The following is a 17,911-nucleotide window of genomic DNA, read 5'->3' as shown; positions in this document are numbered from 1 at the left end:
TTTCTTTTCTCTTGGACAGTTTTCCATCTGTGTCCAAGAATCTGTCTTTTCTTGCCTTTCAAGAGCCTTCCAGGGACTTTCCTGGTGGCACAGTGGATAGAAATGCAGGTGACATGGGTTTGATCCCTGGTTTGGGAAGATTTCACATGCTGTGGTGCAACTAACCCCCTGTGCCACAACTACTGAACCCACAGGCCACAACTACTCACAACTACTTAGAGCCTGTTCCCCATAGCAAAAGAAGCCACTGCAATGAGAAGCCTGAGCACCACAACCAGAGAGTAGCCTCTGCTGTCCGCAACTAGAGAAAGGCTGCAGCAACAAAGACCCAGTGCAGCCAAAATAAAAAATAACTTTCTAATAAAAGAATCTTACAGAACGGATTCTCCCTCTTCACCTGTGTCTTCAACCACTACTCTTAATGAGGTTTTCTCATCAACATTTCAATTTGATCTAATCTTTCTCAGCTTAAAAAAAATACCCTTTCTTCAAATACATGGCACATTTTAATATTACCAATTTCAGTATCATTAAGCTGAAACTAAAATACTTTGGCCACCTGATGCGAAGAGCTGACTCATTAGAAAAGACCCTGATGCTGGGAAAGATTGAAGGCAGGAGGAGAAGGGGATGACAGAGGATGAGACGGTTGAATGGTATCACCAACTCAATGGACAAGAGTTTGAGTAAACTTTGGGAGTTGGTGATAGACAGGGAGGCCTGGCGTGCTGCGGTTCATGGGGTCACAAAGAGTCGGACACGACTGAGCGACTGAACTGAACTGAACAGTCTTAATATTGGTACAATTTATAGAACTTTTTGAGGTAAAGCCTCATCAACTTTCCTCTTCCTGTGTGCTGGAATCAAATTGCATTGTAATATAGTTTAGGGTTAACTAGCACCCTACCGCCAGCAGGTGGCTCTATGTCAAAAAAGGGAAAAAGGAAGCAAAAATACAAACTGTGAGAGAACAATCTAAGATTTGGACCCAAGTTCCTGTCATTACTACTTATTCTATTTATATTTTAATGGTTATCACAAGATAGCTTTCTGTCATTTCTACTTATTTTGTTTATACATTAATAGTTATCATCTGAAAGCTGTTTACTATTCGGTGAAGAAGAGGTTACCCATGAAGGGACAAACAAATAAAACACTGAAATAGATCAACAGTTCTTTCGAGGAGATATCAAATGCGCTCCAGATCTATAATGAGAAGTTGGCTTGGACTTGTTGCTTTAAAAAAAAAAAATGTATGTATGTATTGGCTGCATTGGGTCTTTGTCGCTGCTAGTGGGCTTTTTCTAGTTGTAGAGAGTGGGGGCTACCCTCTCCACAACTGGTGTGCAGGCTGACTGCGGTGGTTTCTCTTCTCGTGGAGCACAGGCTCTAGGTGTGTGGACTTCAGTGGTTACAGCCTGGTGGGCTCCAGGGCTCGGTCTCAGCAGCTGTGGCACATGGGCTCAGCTGCTCTTGTAGCATGTAGGATCTGCCTGTAGCAGGGATCAGACCAACGGCCCTTGCACTGAAAGGCAGATTCTTAACCACTGGACCACCAGGGAAGCCACTGTATTATATGTTTAATTTAATTTAATGTATTTATTAATATAGTCAAAGAGAGAGGAGGGGAAGAAAACGGCAAGGACATTAAAAGAAGCTATTGGTTTACCTTGATTTTCTGTAGCTAGGGGCAGAAAGAAAGACTTTGAATATTACTCACATGTCCAACAAATACATATACTATAAAATAAATATCTATGCATGCCACCTATCCCAGCAAATAGAACATTATCTGGCTCGTGAAGGTTATGTGAAGGTTCCTTTTCCCCAAAGGTGATGATGTTCTGATTTGCATGGTTATGATTTTTGTCATTTCCTTTCTTGTCACTACATATATACTACCCCTAAAATATTTTTTTAACTTTTTATTTTGTATTGGGGTATAGTCAGTGAACAATGTTGTGACAGTTTCAGGTGAAGAGCGAGGGGACTCAGCCATACTGCATACAGGTATGTATTCTCCCCAAACTGCCCTGCCATCCACACTGCCACGTAACAGTGAGCAGAGTCTATGTGCGCACACTAGTAAAAATATAATGCTTAGTTTGGTATAAATGATACCTTACTATGTTCATTCTTCTGTGACTTCCTTTATCATTAACATTTATATCTGTGAGGTCCATGAATTTTGAGGTATGTGTTCCATTGCGTAAATAGACCACAATATATTATTGAGTCATCACATATGATTAATAAAGAACTTAGACCAACTGAGTGAAACCAAGGGAAAGAATAATGTAAAATGAATATTGGGAAAAAACTTATAAATTTTGTCCGTTGGTCAGTTGCAAAAATGGGAAGTTGTAGTAACCATCCATATTTCATCTTGTCTTGTCATATTTATGTTGTGTGTATACATAACCAATTACATTTTTCCTTTCTTCCTTCCCTCTGTTGTTTTGTGTGGCATGGTTGATAGTGGTTAACTTAACAAATTGGCTTGTATAGGTACAGGGGAGGTAAAAAAGCTGCAAAGGGTATGAGATTTTCCCTGCTTTGCAACTTAACCTGACAGTTTCATGGATGCTGGTAGAAGACACAAGACATTGGATCAGAGAGGAAGGACAGTTTATTATTCACATCTACAACAATAGCCAGAGAATTAGCAGGTTTTGTGCTGGTCCTTGCGCCTCAATTTTACAGGACTAGTCAAAGAGGGTCAGATGACACCTGCATATGCAATGGGTTGTGTTTCAGGAAAACAACCTGAATCTTTTTAATGAGCAGAAAACATGCCTTCTTTTCTCCAGAAGAAACCCTACTTCTATCCCCCAAGGCCATTAACTATATAAACTTTCATTAAAAGAATAGATGTTATACACATTGTATTAAATTCTGACTCCCACTTGTGACATATAACAGAGGCATTCAGATACCTCTGAGGAAATACGATTGAGTGCTAGTGATATATCTATATTCACTAAGAACCTCTTTCCGCCTTCAGACATCTAAACACTTTAACTTAATAATGTCATTAATAGCAAAACATGCAGCCCAGAATCATACATTATAGTGGTTATTGTATCTCTCTAGTTTCTTTCAATCTGGGGACTTCCCTGTTGGTCTAGTGGTTAAGAATCCGCCTGCCAATGCAAGAGACATGGGTTCAATCCCTGGGTCTGGGAAGATTCCACTCACCTAAGGGCAACTAAGCCTGTGAGGTACAGATAGTAAGCCTGTATTCTAGAGCCCATGAGCCGCAACTAGCAAAAACCTGTGCACGACAATGAAGACCCTGCACAGCAAATAAATAAATAAAATTTCATCTGGAGCAACTCTCAATTTTTCCTTGACTTTCATGGCATTGACACTTTTGAATATTAAGGCCAGTAATGTTGTAAAATATCCTGCATTTAAAAAGTCTTTCCTTGTAATTAAACTCAGGTATCTTTAGCGGGATTATGACAGAATTGATACTATGGTCTTCTGATTGGAAAGAGAGGCAAGGAAAAGGAGGGAAGAGGAAGAAAGAAGTAGCATAAGTTTTGTAAAATTTAATGGGTAGAGAACATATTCTCTGAGACAAGGAGTTCCAGGTAAACTCAGTTTCTGAGATGTAGTTCTGACTTCTCCAATTACCAACCATATGACCTTGGGTGATATATTTGATTTACTTGGAGTACACTTAATAAAATAGGAACTTACTAGGTTCTCAAAGACATTAATAAGGTAATATGTATGGAAAGTTCTAATAGCCAATATTAAACATGAGATTTTTACAGAGGCAAAAAATGTCTGTCATTAATGGCATCAATTATATAAAAACTCACTTGTAAAAACAGTAACAACTACAGCCAATGTATATTGTCTCATTAGGAAATTTGGAACTGGACATTACATGTTTAATTTTCCCTGTGTACACATACATGAACAATAAGGCTCATGCTTACCTTGTCTGATTTACTCATATAAGAGCAGATGGTCAGAGCTAAGTTCCTATGCCAGGGACATAAAACAGTTTTTATTTTTTCTTTTGAGTGAAAAATAAGGGCTTAAATACATGCAAAATGAACATAAAACATCATTGTTCTTAGAATACTGCGGTCACTTTCAATCCTGCTTGGTTGGCAGCTGAAATATTGGATTAGCCAAAAAGTTCATTTGGGATTTTCAACATTTTTTTTTTTTGCCAAACCAATAGATTGACTATCTGAAGAGACTGATCTGGGGTCTCCTTGAAATAGTGCTCTAGCTACAGGGTGAAAAAATATTGGGGTAAAAACTGTCAGATCTTATAATATCTCCTTTTGAGTGATGAATAAGGCAGTATTTAATTGTCTAGAAGGTCTTAAAAGGCTGAATTGTTTTTCGACACCAGAGGAAAGAAGCCACATATATTTTTCAATGAAGTAGCAGGAAACAACAAGAAAAATGTACTGGTGTGAGTAAAATTCTCAACTACCAAGACATTACTTTTCAAAAACAAAAACAAAACAAAAACAAAAACTTCCCCCTGCAACAAAAACACATGGATATCCGCCTGGGTGGAAACATACATCTGATTGTATTGACTCATAAAGGATTTCGAGTTCTTTAACATTCTCTGCAGGTTCTCACTGCACTCACTGCAGGCAGATGGCAAAACACTTTACATTCTTAAGAGATATCAAGGAAGGAGACTCTATAATGCCTCTCAGGAATTTGTTCAGTACTTTACAGCCTTTGCCGTCAGGAAACTATTCTTCATGTTTAACCTAAATCCCACAAGCCAAAGTTTAGACCCATTTCCTCTGATTCAGCCCTCAGTGAGATGGATAACAGCTGCTCACCATCTACATAATATTCCTTTATAAATTAAGAGGGCTGAGGTCATTCCACAGTCTTCCCTTCTACTGCATAATGATCCCATTCATTTAACCTGTCCTCATATCACCTATTTGCAGATCTTTAATCATTTTAATTCACGTCTGTGAATTCAAAGTTTTTCATGTGTACAAGACACTTTAATATAGGTGCCAGAGTTGGGAGTAATGTCTTTTCTCTGCTACAGCTAAGCCCTTAAGATCCTGTATCATATCCACTTAAAAATAATATGCAATTCTACTACATCATTAGTCACTGTGTTCTCTATGATTACTATCTTCTTTTTAGCTATGCCATACATTCTTAAATTTAGTGTATTTTTTATTCTTCTGTATTCTTCTGTATTTATGAACATGAATCTTTAAACTGAATTCCATTTTTTTCTGGTTAGGACAAAATATCTTATTTTCATGTCAAATATTCTAATTGAAATTATTGATAATTTTAAATATATGCTCTATACTCCATTAAAAAGGTGATCATAAAATAAAATATGAAAAAACAACAACTAGATTTGACATAAACACTACAAGATATCTGGCTTCTAGGTTAGTGGTACCTTTGAGGACTATTCTTATTTTCCCTAGGAAAATATTTCCATCGGACAAAAATAATAGCTAGGCAATCTTCGGGAGCAACACATACACACATTCCATGTAGGGGGTTATCTGCATCACTGCTGCACTGAGTTTGCTCCTCAAGCATGATTTTCTTTGCCTTCTGTGGACAGACCAGAAATGGCCCACTGTGAGCTTTTGCCATTTGGCTTTAGTGATGCTTGCCTGTCATGCCGCAGGGTTTTGTTGGAGTATCTCACTCCTGCTGTGTGCTACCAAACCGCGGCTACAAGCTGTTGTCAACAAAATTCTTACCATAACCACAAAGAGCAGTACGTGCAGAAAACACATTTATAATCTGACTAGAAAAATCACTGAAAGGAGTTGACATTCATGCCAGATTGTACTTTTCTGGGGTCATAATTTCCATTCCCTCAGTGATCCTATTCAAGTCAAGATAAATTATACCTATTCTAACTAGTTCTGTCATCCTCGTCTGCAAAAGAGCTAGATTGGTCCTGCAGACTATTTTTTTTTTTTTCCCACAAAATCGTGCTTCTTATTATTCTTTTGTTCCTAAGGTGTTTGCCAATTGATTTTTTAATGATTAGATTTAGCTCTTTGGAGGGAAGGATTGTTGAACTTTTTAAACTTACAGTTTCTAAGGAGCATTTGGAAAGAAGAGGCAAAAATCTCTTAACTTTATAATTTCTAAAGAGTCTCTTTTTTAGAAAGACGGGCACTGCACTGGCTCTTTCTGACAGAATTTACAGTTAATCAAAAAATACTACAGACAGGTATTTTAAAATCAAGGCAATAAATCAATTCTTGATTTTGTCTTTAAAAAAACATATTACCACAGAATATCAGACTTTCCATGGAAGTTCTCTGTTCTATTCCAAAGGCAGACTTACAGAGAATGCTCTGTTTTAAGGTGATCGTGAATTAGGTAACAGTTTCTCATTGCTCTGAGTTGAAAAATAGTCTGTGTCTCTTAGTTCATTCAGACCTACATTTCACAAAATGACTTAAAACAGTCTTCAAACTTAACACTGTTGACTTATTAAAAAATGAAATCATAATTTGAGGTTACAAGATCCTCATTTAGACACATCTCATTTGAACTTATAGTTCTATTATGGAATAGAAAATCATTCATAGCAATGGTTTTAAAAGTTGTTTGCTTGCACATCCCCTAAAGGATTTCTATTTATTTATTCAACAAATATTTTTTGAGCAGGTTCTATAGACAGGTATTGTTCTATGTTTTTATAATCTATTAGTAAACAAAAACCCAAGATCCTGCCTTCAAAGGAGCTGGTAGTTTAGAAGCAGACAGTAAACATAACAAAGAAATTAAATAGTACATATGAAGGTGATGTGTGTTATGCAAAAAAGAAAAAGATAGAAGAGAAGAATAGAGGCCAGGAATACAAAAGTAAAGCAAAGCGTTAGGGAGCTGGTAATATTAATAAAATTTGAGCAATGCACTAAAAGAGGGGAGAAGTTGGCCAAGCAGGGGAAAATCATTCTAGACCAAGGAAACAGCTTATGCATAGACCCTAACATAGGAGCTTGCTGGGCAGGTTCAAGGGTCCAGTGTTTCTGGAATATGTAAGGAGTGAGAGCAAGGATAGTAGAAGAGAAATTCAAGCAATTGGAGGCCAGATCCTGAAAGGGTTTTGCAGCCTTTATAAGGACTTTGGTTTTAACTCCTGGTTAAGATGAAGGGAGGGGCTAGTGGCGGGTTTTAAGACAGGAACAATGTGACCTGAACTACAGTGCTTCTTCCTATTTTACTGAGATACAACTGACATACAGCTCAGCATATATTTAAGGTGTACTACATGATAATTTGACTTACATACATCATGAAGTAGTTATCACAGTAAATTTAGAGAACACCCATCATCTCATATAGATAAAAAAATTTTTAAAGGATCACATGTTGATGTGTGGCAGGGGCCACCACAGTGCTGTGAAGTGATTGTCCTCCAATTAAAATAAATATATAAATTTAAACAATTTTAAAGGATCTTTCTGGTTACTTTGTTGAGAATAGACTATCTAACAGCAAAGGTAGAAGTGGGGAGACTTCTAAGAAGGCTATTGAACAACTGAAGTGACCAATGATGGTGTCTCAGAAAAGGCTACTGAGAAGTGATCTGATTATGGACTTGTTAGAAGGCAGTCATGAGATCTCTAGATGTACTGAATGTGCAACATGAGACAAAGGAAGGAGTAAAGGATGACTTAGAGTTTGATATAAATAAATATATACAACATAAAATTTGTAGGTAAGTCTGGAGTTCAGGAGAGAATGGCAATGTACAATCAAGAGTCATTAGTAATATGATAGACTACGTTATTTAAGGCCATGAAGTTGAATGAGACCACAGAGGGTGTTTGTGTTGAGAACAGTTGAAGATCAAAGACTAGACCACATGACAGACCAACATTTTGAGGTTGGAGTGAAGGAAGAAGAAAAAACAAAGGAGACTGGAAAAGAGAGACCAGTGAGAGAAAAAGAACAACAAGACTGTATTTAGCCAAGAGGAAAATTTATATTAAGGAAGAAAGATTAATCAACTACTATATTAAATCCTGCTGATAGATCAAGGAAAATGAAGCAGAACTAATCACTGGATTTAGTAACTGTGAAAGTCATTAGTGAATTTTATAATAAGCTTTTGGTATAACGTAGGGTGACACCTAACTTTATGGCACTTCATAGGTTAAGGAGAGAATTGGAGAAGAGGAATCCAGGGAAGCAAGTATAAACAATTTTTGAGGAGTTTTACTACAAACAAGAGCAAAAAAAAAAAAAAAAAAGGATAGTGGTTTTCAGAGTAAGTGAAGTTAAAAGAGTGTATTTTAAAGAAAGGAAAAAAGCCTTAGCATGTTTGGATACTGATAAGAATTTTTGTGGAGTGTGGAGAATTTTTTGATGATGTGGGAAGGGGTGGAATTGCTATGAATAGTTTCAGGTCTTGAGTAGGGAGACAGAGGATAGGAGCTATGTCCAAGTGGAGGAATTGGTTTTCCACAATAGCATGATAGCCATCGATACCATCAGATGAGAAAGCAGAGTATATGGTTACATTTACTGGTGGGTGAATTTCTATGGCGGTAGGAAACTGTGGAGGCATTGCAGTTACTGGAAATGACAAGGCCTAGTCTATGATCCTGAAAGTTAATGGCTAAAGTGGGGTGAAGCATAAGATCATTGGAGGAGAAGAGTTTTAAAAAAACCCAAAAACCTGAATTCACTGACTGGATGAAATAAGGTGCTGTACCTTTGGTATGCATTACTGATACTCTCTTTGTATATTCTCATTGTACTGCCCCTCAGAGGAAATATACTTTTTTTGCCTATAACTAGAGGAGAGAAAAGGAATTATCATTAAACAAAAAAATCATCTACTCCTACTCTACAATATATATAAATTCAGAACATTCTAACATGGGCCAAACCACTGTTTCTAACACCATGCATAGCAATATGTATAAGACCAGGATATATAAATTTCTACTATGGATTTATGACACTTTGCTCAAATGAGGCTTCATTGACAGCAATACTTTGGGCCTTTCTATATTTGGCACTCTTAGAGATTTTTACACCTTGGCACAATGTACATAGCAAAATTCAGTATGGCTGAACTGTTCACCTCACTTTTACACTGTGAAAGGGAAAGTGGGAGAGGAAAATTGGCATGGCTCCTTGAGGCAGATCACTTTTAAGGAAAAACACATATGAAAGTTGAGAATAAGGAAATTGATGCCTTTAAAACTTTCTGTGTTCACTCCCACATAAGAAGTCTTCCTTTGCCCTAGTTTGCAGATCACCAATATAGATTACTGAAAATTTAAACAATTTGATTCATTAATATTCCATCTGGAAAAAAAAAAAACACCCTGTCACAGTGTAGTATATTCAAGATGAATGCTTAGTTCAATTAAAGCAGAGGACAAATAAACAAAAGACAAGTTGAAGCTCTCCAGAAAGGAAAGGACTTTCTTTTTCTAAGTGAATAACTATATTATCCTTTAGATAACATTTTCATTAGATGTCTATTCTCAAACTTTTATGACACTATATGGCACTTGCTTGGCTGGACAGTAAATCAAGGATGGCAATAAACACATCCTCCAGAGCAGGACAGATTCAAAGAAACTCACCCCAGCAGTAATGGCTGACAACACAGATTTACTCTTCCAGGAAAGCCTGTATCCAGGGGTTTCAACAGTCCTCAAATACAGTTCAAGCAAACATCCACATGGGCATTAGTACAAACTGAACTGCTTGGGTATCCTAAGAGATTGTTAGAGTGTGTGACACAGACTAAAGCAAGGCCATTTAGAATCTAAGTCACATAGATCATCACCATCAGGGAAGCTTATCCATGGGTAGAGCTGAACCAACAATCTGTAACTTGACTGAGAACTCAACTTCTGCAGCTATTACCAAGGTAATGTTGCTCTGGAGAAGGAAAGGATGACAACTCTCACTCATAAACGGAGAATATCTAGTAGAGACTATTTGCTTCAATTAAAACAGAGACTTTTGGACATGCCAGGACATCTCTACCCTTAGCCAAACCAACTCCTCCTCTAGGATGGTCTGGTAAGGGTCTAATGCACATTTCACTTCAAAGTAACTGATGGGGGCAGATAATGGCAAGAATCACCATGAGTTCAGCAACCCTAGGACGTTTTACTACTTTTAAGAGCATCTACACAAATCTGAGAATTATTAATATATATGTTTGCAAGACATTTTATTCTCAATAAAGTTTGTGTTTGATAGACTCCTTGCTGCTGCTGCTGCTAAGTCACTTCAGTCATGTCCGACTCTGTGCGACCCCATAGACGGAAGCCCACCAGGCTCCCCCATCCCTGGGATTCTCCAGGCAAGAACACTGGACGGGTTGCCATTTCCTTCCCCAATGCATGAAAGTGAAAAGTGAAAGGGAAGTCGCTCAGTCGTGCCCGACTCTTAGCGACCCAATTGACAGCAGCCTACCAGGTGGCTCCTCCGTCCATGGGATTTTCCAAGCGAGAGTACTGGAGTGGGGTGCCAGTGCCTTCTCCAGATAGACTCCTTAATTAATTTCAAAACCTCCTATGGTCTGTCATGTGGGTTAGAAATTGAATGTCATTGTTCTAATCTAATTCTCGCCCACCTTGTACTACCTTGCTTCAAGGAAGTCTCATCGCATCCTCCAATGGTCAATCTTGAAGTACATCATCTATATTCAAAATTCTAAAACCAAGGTTTCTGAAAGATTTATAAAGAAATCTCTCTATATCCTGAAACGTGGTGGTGAGCACATGGGCTCCTTGTAAACTTGATCTGAAATTTTCAGCTCAGAAAAAGACAATATGAAATCTGTGAAAACACAATTCTATGAAATATTTAAAGATTTTTGTATTATAAAGTGTTTCGTTTTCAATCCCCAGAACCTCTACCAAATTAAAAAAAAAAAAAGTGTTTGTCAAGAGTTCCCAGGAAAATTATAAAGATTACTTTGATACCAAGAGCACTTAAAAATCAGAACATAGCTTGATTTGAATAGTGTGATATATAAGATAAGATATTTCTTCAGTAAAAAGCTACAGTCTCATAAAAATGTTTTCGTTTATAGAAAAGAGTGAAGGTTATAAAGAAAGTGCTGAGGAGAAAAACAATTTTCAGCATTTTCTTCTCTGAAAGCACCACCAGAGAGCTATAAAAATTTCTTTTGTGTCTTCCCAAGCATTGGCAATATTTGTGACTGGAAAAATGCATTTTAAAATACTCTTATGTATGTGTTTTGCCATATGTTTAAAACTAGGTTTCTAACTGTCTACCTGGATAAACCCATGTGCTTACAACAGTGCTTATTTTCAAAGGAATCTTGGAGAAAAATAAGAAAAATAACAATAAATGAATACATGGTTTTCAAATGTAAACAGATTTAATATAAATCGAAGAGCTTGGTTTATTTTCCCTTTCTTAAAACCTTCAAAAAAATTTAACTGTAAAAATTAAATTAAAACATCTAATCATATGTATTAGAATTAAAACGCATATGGCAGGTCCTCAAAGTATTTAAGCTTAACTTACAAATAGTGGTTTGTATAGGACAACCTGCCTTAAAATGCTGACAGATATTCTCATTTCCTTCCAGCTATTGATCTTAAGGCCTTTTCCTGCTCTCCCTCCACCCTCCTACCTGCATTTCCTTGAAGCCAGGTTCTTCCTACCTGTTCTCCCAGCACCACTTCCCTGCAGAGTCTATGGCAAGAGATGAGTGAGGGCTAAGCAAGATAGGAAGCCACTCTCCAATAGCCTGACTTGTCCTTCTCCTTGTTCCACTATCAGGCTCATCTGGCTGCAGGATGTCCACTGCTAAGTCTAAGATCTCTGGCATCATATAGAGCCTCCATCCTATTCTGCCAAATAGCTTTTATTCTAACTGCAGTGGTGAAATGCCAAAAGGAGATGTCTGAGGAACAGTTTCAAATGTTCCACTAAAATATACACCATCTTACTTCAATCCATTTTGAACAGTACCTAATTGGTCAACATATTATCACTAAGTGATCTTGTATTTTCTTAGAGTATAAGTAAAATAAGAGGGAGAAAAAAGTCTCTTTAAGTCCAAAAAGGAGCATAACTAGTAAAATTAAGAGTTGTAGACAGATTAGAATAATCACTTCAGATAAAATAAGAAATGGTTAAGTTATCTTGTACATTCTTTCCTTACTTCCTTGATTGTCTTAACAAATATTTATACAGATCTATATATACCAGGCACAGTTCTCTATTCTAAGCTTATTTCTCTCACTCTTTAAAAAATTTTATTGGAGTATAGATGCTTTACAATGTTGTGTTAGCTTCTACTGTAGAGCAAAGTCAGCTATAAGTATACATATATCCCCTCTCTTTTGAATTTCCTTCCCATTTAGGTTACCACAGAGCATTGAGTAGAGTTCCCTGTGCTATACAGTAGGTTCTTTTTTAAAATAACATTTCTTCATGGCAAATAGATGGGGGAAAAGTGAAAACAGTGATAGATTTTATTTTCTTGGGCTCCAAAAATCACTGCAGACAGTGACTACAGCCATGAAATTAAAAGACACTTGCTCCTTGGAAGAAAATCAATGGCAAACCTAGACAGCATATTAAAAAGCGGAGACATCACTTTGCGGACAAAGGTCCGTATAGGCAGTGCAATGGTTTTTCCAGTAGTCATGTATGGATGTGAGTGTTGGACCATGAAGAAGGCTGAGCGCCAAAGAATTGATGCTTTCAAACTGTGGTGCTAGAAAGACTCTTGAGAGTCCCTTGGATAGCAAGGAGATCAAACCAGTCAATCCTAAAGGAAATCAACCCTGAACATTCATTGGAAGGACTGATGCTGAAGCTTCAATACTTTGGTCACCTGATGTGAAGAGCCAACTCATTGGAAAAGACCATGATGCTGGGAAAGATTGAGGGCAAGAGAAGGGGGTGACAGAATATGAGATGGTTGATTGCATCACTGACCCAATGGGCATGAGTCTGAGCAAGCTCAGACAGACAGTGAAGGACAGGGAAGCCTGGCATGTGGCAGTTCATGCGATTGCAAGGAGTTGGACAGGACTTAGTGACTGAACAACAAAATATCATTTATTTCTTAACATGTGCATAATAGGAAACCAAAAACACACAAGAAGTAAGAAACAAAGTCACCATAATCACAAGCAGGATACCATTTGTTGCATCCTTCTAGGTCTCTACATCCATTTTTATGTCATTAAGATCATAATCTTTTTCACACATCATGAATATTTAATTTACCATTTCAAAGTCCCAAAGCTCTGAGAAGCAAGAATTTTGAAAAGCTAGAATATACTATACCAACTCAATCTGGAAGGAAAAAAATATAATCCTGCATTTCTTGGCAACAAACGTTTAAGAAAAGACATAAATAGCAACAGGTCTCTAGATAAAGATATTGGCAGAGTTATGATTAAAATGTTATGTTCCCTTAATGTTCAATTAAAAATGAGACATGAAGCAATAGAGTACACAAAGTATAACGCTTCTCAGGGAATTCATTATCTGATCTAAACTATTAAAAGTACTAGCAAGGAGGTATGGTTTCACTGAATTACTTAAAAATGTATTCCTATAGTATAGCCAAGAGATGCACACACATCCAAGGTTATCATCAAAATATGAATATGAACATGTCCACATATATCCCTACTTTCATACTTCCTTCTCCCTCTCTGCTGTCAACCTAATGAACAAGTTCTGATGTACATTTGTCAGATCCAATTAAAAAATTCCATGTCCAAGATGGTGCTTTTTCTTTTTTTAGCAATTATAACAAAGATACTTACAAATTGGTTTATTCACTAGCTCTACTTTTTCTCACACATTGTCACCTCAGGACACTTAGAAAGCCTAGATCCTGCAAAATAAAGAATGAACTTTGTCCACAGAAAACATAGGTACTAAAAAACACATACAGAACTATGGTTATAGGCTAAAACTGTCTTCTAGATATGGAGATATTAGCTAAGAGCCCTTCCCTTCACCCTTCTTACCTCTCCTCCAGCATTTCAGCAACTAAGTAAATTTCTAGCTCCAAGACGTACAGATACTTCAAGACACAGCCCTTCCTAAAAACCAACAAAAGGACATTAAGGGATTATTTTACTATCTCTACTTTTAATATACTTTTGGCATTAGGACTTGCTCATTTATTACTACACAACAATTTTAACTAAAACACACCAGTAGAAAAATGGTTAGAAAATCTGAACTTGTCTAAATACTGATGAACACTGAACTGTTCCCACTTCACTTTCTTTCCTGTTCCCTTCTCCTCCCCCACCACCCGGTGACCGGCCAACTTACTCTCCAAGACTCAAATTTAGCAATTAAATTTCTCAAATAAAACCGTTACTATGAATTATTAGAAAAAATACTTAGAAGGTGTTAGTTTAACTCTCTACTTTCAACATAGTTTGTGTACTTTTACATATCTAGAAAGGCTAGATGTTTCAAATAAGGATTTAAGTTTGTACACTATATATGCACCTAGTAACACTGAATAAACAGCACACAAGAGCTATAATCTCAGAGTGTCTTCTAAACAGGAGCACTCTGGAGAGAACACTTCCCCTTCTCTATCATCAACCCAGTGGACAAAGGTAATATGCATCTATAACACTTAGAGGGGGATTTTTAACAATTTAACTTCCTTCAGTTTTCATAAGTCTTTCCTATGAATTTTAATACAGAGTGTACACAATGTATTTGTTTGCTATTTTTGTCACACACTAGCAATCTCTTTCATATCTAGGAAGACTAGATGCTGTAAATTTGAATGGTTGTCTTTTTTGTACACTATATATACAGCTAAGTAAAACAAAATGAAGAGACATATGGCACAATGGTTCATTTTGCCTAACTACAAACACACTGGCATAAAGTGCTTTGTACTTTCTCCCTGAACCAGCACAAATAAAATAATGGGTACTGCTCAGAGATGTGGTTTGATCATTTTGATCATCCCTATTTCTAACAGACTATTTCCTGTCTTTTAGAATTTTAAAAGGATTTATCAAAGATAGCGAAGGAATAGGACAGGGAGACCACTTCCCCTCCCCCACAAATTCATCAACAGATCATTTGAACACTGAGCAAATTCCACAAAACAGCTTCTGAATGCTGGCAGAGGACACCAGGCACCCAGAAAGGCAGCCCATTCTCTTTGAAAGGAGGTAGGACAAAATATAAAAAATAAAAAGAGAGCCAAAAGAGTTCGGGACAGAGACCTGTCCTGGGGAGGGAGTCATGAAAGAGAAGTTTCCAAACACCAGGAAACCCTCTCACCAGCAGGTCTGTGGGGAGTTTTGGAATCTCAGAGGGTAACATAACCGGGAGGGAAAAGAAAAAGAAAAAAAAAAAAAACCCACAGATTATGTGCCTAACTGCAACTCCCATTGGATAAGCGGTCCAGATGCTCACGTCCTCCAGCAGCAAGCGGGGGCTGAACAGGGAGGCTCGGGCTGCATGCTAAAGGTAAGAACCAGGCCTGAATGCCCTGAGGACAATCTGAGGGAGCAAATGTGAGCCAACAACCCAAACTGGGATAGCCAGAGAGAGAAAAAAAAGAGAGAGAGAAATTCCCCATGAAGAGTTCTAAGGCACAACCTGACCCGCTCACAGAACAAAGGACTGAGCAAATACCAGAGGAGAGCCAGCTGGCTGCAGACCGGCCCCTCCCCCCTCCAGAGGCAGAGAAGCAGGAGGGCCACAGCCAGAGCCGGCAGGCGAGGGGCGATCTTGGCACCAGAGACTGCATCCTCCACCAAACTGCGAGCAGGCTCCCAGTTGCTAACCAAGTCTTCCTGGGATCCTGGACAGTTGACATCTGCCAGGAGGGCTGCAGTCAGAGATCAGCTCCCCAGAGGAGACACATGGCACACCTGAGACAGTGTTCTCGCAGCGCGCCCAGGAAACCAAGCAGCTGGGACCGGGGAGGTGATAAGATGCACCGCTCGCCTGGGGAGAGTGCAGGCACCAAGCACCTGGTCACCTGAACTGCTCGGACCTGGGAAGAGCACAAAACAAGGGCCAACCAAGTCTATGCCTTTATGGAGCACCCCAGAACCTGAACCTGAGTGGATTAAACCTGGGAAGTGCACGCAAACCATGGCCTACTTTAGACAGTTCCCCTGCAGAGCTACCTGGAGCCTGAGCAGTGTAGACCGGGAAAGCACACACGCTGTGAGCAGGGGGCAAACCCAGTGTGGCCCAGACACTGCGAGCGCTCCCCACACACGCCAGTGATATTTGTTTGCAGTGCTCCTCCCTCCCCACAGCACGACTGAACAAGTGAGCCTAAATAAGTGACCACCTTTCTCCCCTGTGTCAGGGCAGAAATTAGACACTGAAGAGACTTGCAAACAGAGGAAGCCAAAGTAAACAAAGAAGAGGGAACTGCCTTGGAAGTGAAAGGTGCAACAGAATAAAACCCTGTCATTAGCATTGACTACATTGGAAGCGGCCTATAGACCTTGAGAAGTATAAGCTGGAACAAGGAACTATCTGAAACTGAACTGACCCCATACTGCCCTCAAGAGCTCCAGAGAAATTCCTAGATATATTTTACTATTATCATTTCACCTTTTTCTCAAGTGCACACCAAATCTTCTCCAGGATAGATCACATCCTGGTCCATAATCTAGCCTTGGTAAATTAAAAAAAAACTGAAATCATCTCAAGCCATCTTTTCTGATCACAATGTGGTACAATTAGATGTCCACAAGTGGAGGTGATGGAATTTTAGTTGAGCTATTTCAAATCCTGAAAGATGATGCTGTGAAAGTGCTGCACTCAATATGCCAGCAAATTTGGAAAACTCAGCAATGGCCACAGGACTGGAAAAGGTCAGTTTCCAATCCAATCCCTAAGAAAGGCAATCCCAAAGAATGCTCAAACTACCGCACAATTGTACTCATCTCACACACTAGTAAAGTACCACTACAATAAAATAACCACTGCAATATTATAATTAGCCTCCAATTAAAATAGATAAATTATTTTTAATAAAAGGATTTATCTACAAAACATGTTACTTCCCTACTTCTACTTTTAACATATTTTGTGTACTTGTAAACATCTTGAAAGACCAGATGTTTCAAATGTGGTCTTAAGTTTGTCTACTATATACACAGTAGTGCTGAATAATACATGTAACAATGGTTATATCTGAAAGTGTCTTCTACAAAGGAATATTCTAGTCTAGAACCCTTCTTTTTTCCTAATTCCTCCTCTTTGCTATCCATCCAACAGTGGGCAAGTACAGATAAACGTGTCACTTAAGATATGATTTACAATTTCACTTCCAAATGTTCTTTTCAGGAGATGGCCTTTCACTGAATTTTAACACAAAGTATACAAAATGTGTTAGTTTGCTAACTACTTTTGTCATACACTGGCAACCTCTTTAATATCTAGAGACTAAATATTATAAAATCAGGACCCATTTGTCCAATATATACATAACATATACAGTAAAGTTTAAGGAAATATATGCAACATACAGAGTAATGAATTAGCTGAAATGTTCTAGTTCACACTAGTAAAATCTCTTTTGCAATATTCCCTCCCACCTCCCTCAGCCCAATGAACAAGTACAGAGTATATTGTTCAGAGAGGTGGTTTAATTATTCCATTTCCAAAGACAAAATTTCTCAACTTTTTTTTTTTTCTCTTTCTGGCCACACAGCATACGGAATCTTAGTCCCCCAACCAGAAATTGAACCTGCAATCCCTGCACTGGAAGCACAGAGTCTTAACCACTGGACCACCAGGGATGTCCCTCTCATCCATTTTTAAAAGCTATTTACAAGAAGCATTATTCTGCTGTGGTGGTTTAGTTGCTAAGTTGTGTCTGACTCTTGTGATCCCGTGGACTGTAGCCCTCCAGGCTCCTCTGTCC

At 38.2% G+C, this 17,911-nt stretch overlaps 1 long non-coding RNA gene across 4 annotated transcripts in view; it reads right to left on the bottom strand.

Annotated features, from left to right (window-relative positions):
* LOC139030223 (uncharacterized) overlaps positions 1-17,911 on the bottom strand; it is a 34,620-nt gene that overhangs the window by 14,738 nt on the left and 1,971 nt on the right. For 3 of the 4 annotated variants that reach the window (XR_011482514.1, XR_011482515.1, XR_011482516.1), the window contains exons 2-3: positions 14,004-14,078; positions 13,797-13,867 (exon numbers count right to left, since the gene is read on the bottom strand). This is a non-coding gene — a long non-coding RNA (uncharacterized lncRNA). The remainder of the gene's footprint in view (positions 1-13,796; positions 13,868-14,003; positions 14,079-17,911) is intronic. The other variant, XR_011482517.1, reaches the window with a different exon arrangement.

The sequence above is a fragment of the Odocoileus virginianus genome, chromosome 21 (assembly GCF_023699985.2).
Source record: "Odocoileus virginianus isolate 20LAN1187 ecotype Illinois chromosome 21, Ovbor_1.2, whole genome shotgun sequence".
NCBI lineage: Eukaryota > Metazoa > Chordata > Mammalia > Artiodactyla > Cervidae > Odocoileus > Odocoileus virginianus.
This window is presented reverse-complemented; position numbering and strand designations above follow the sequence as displayed.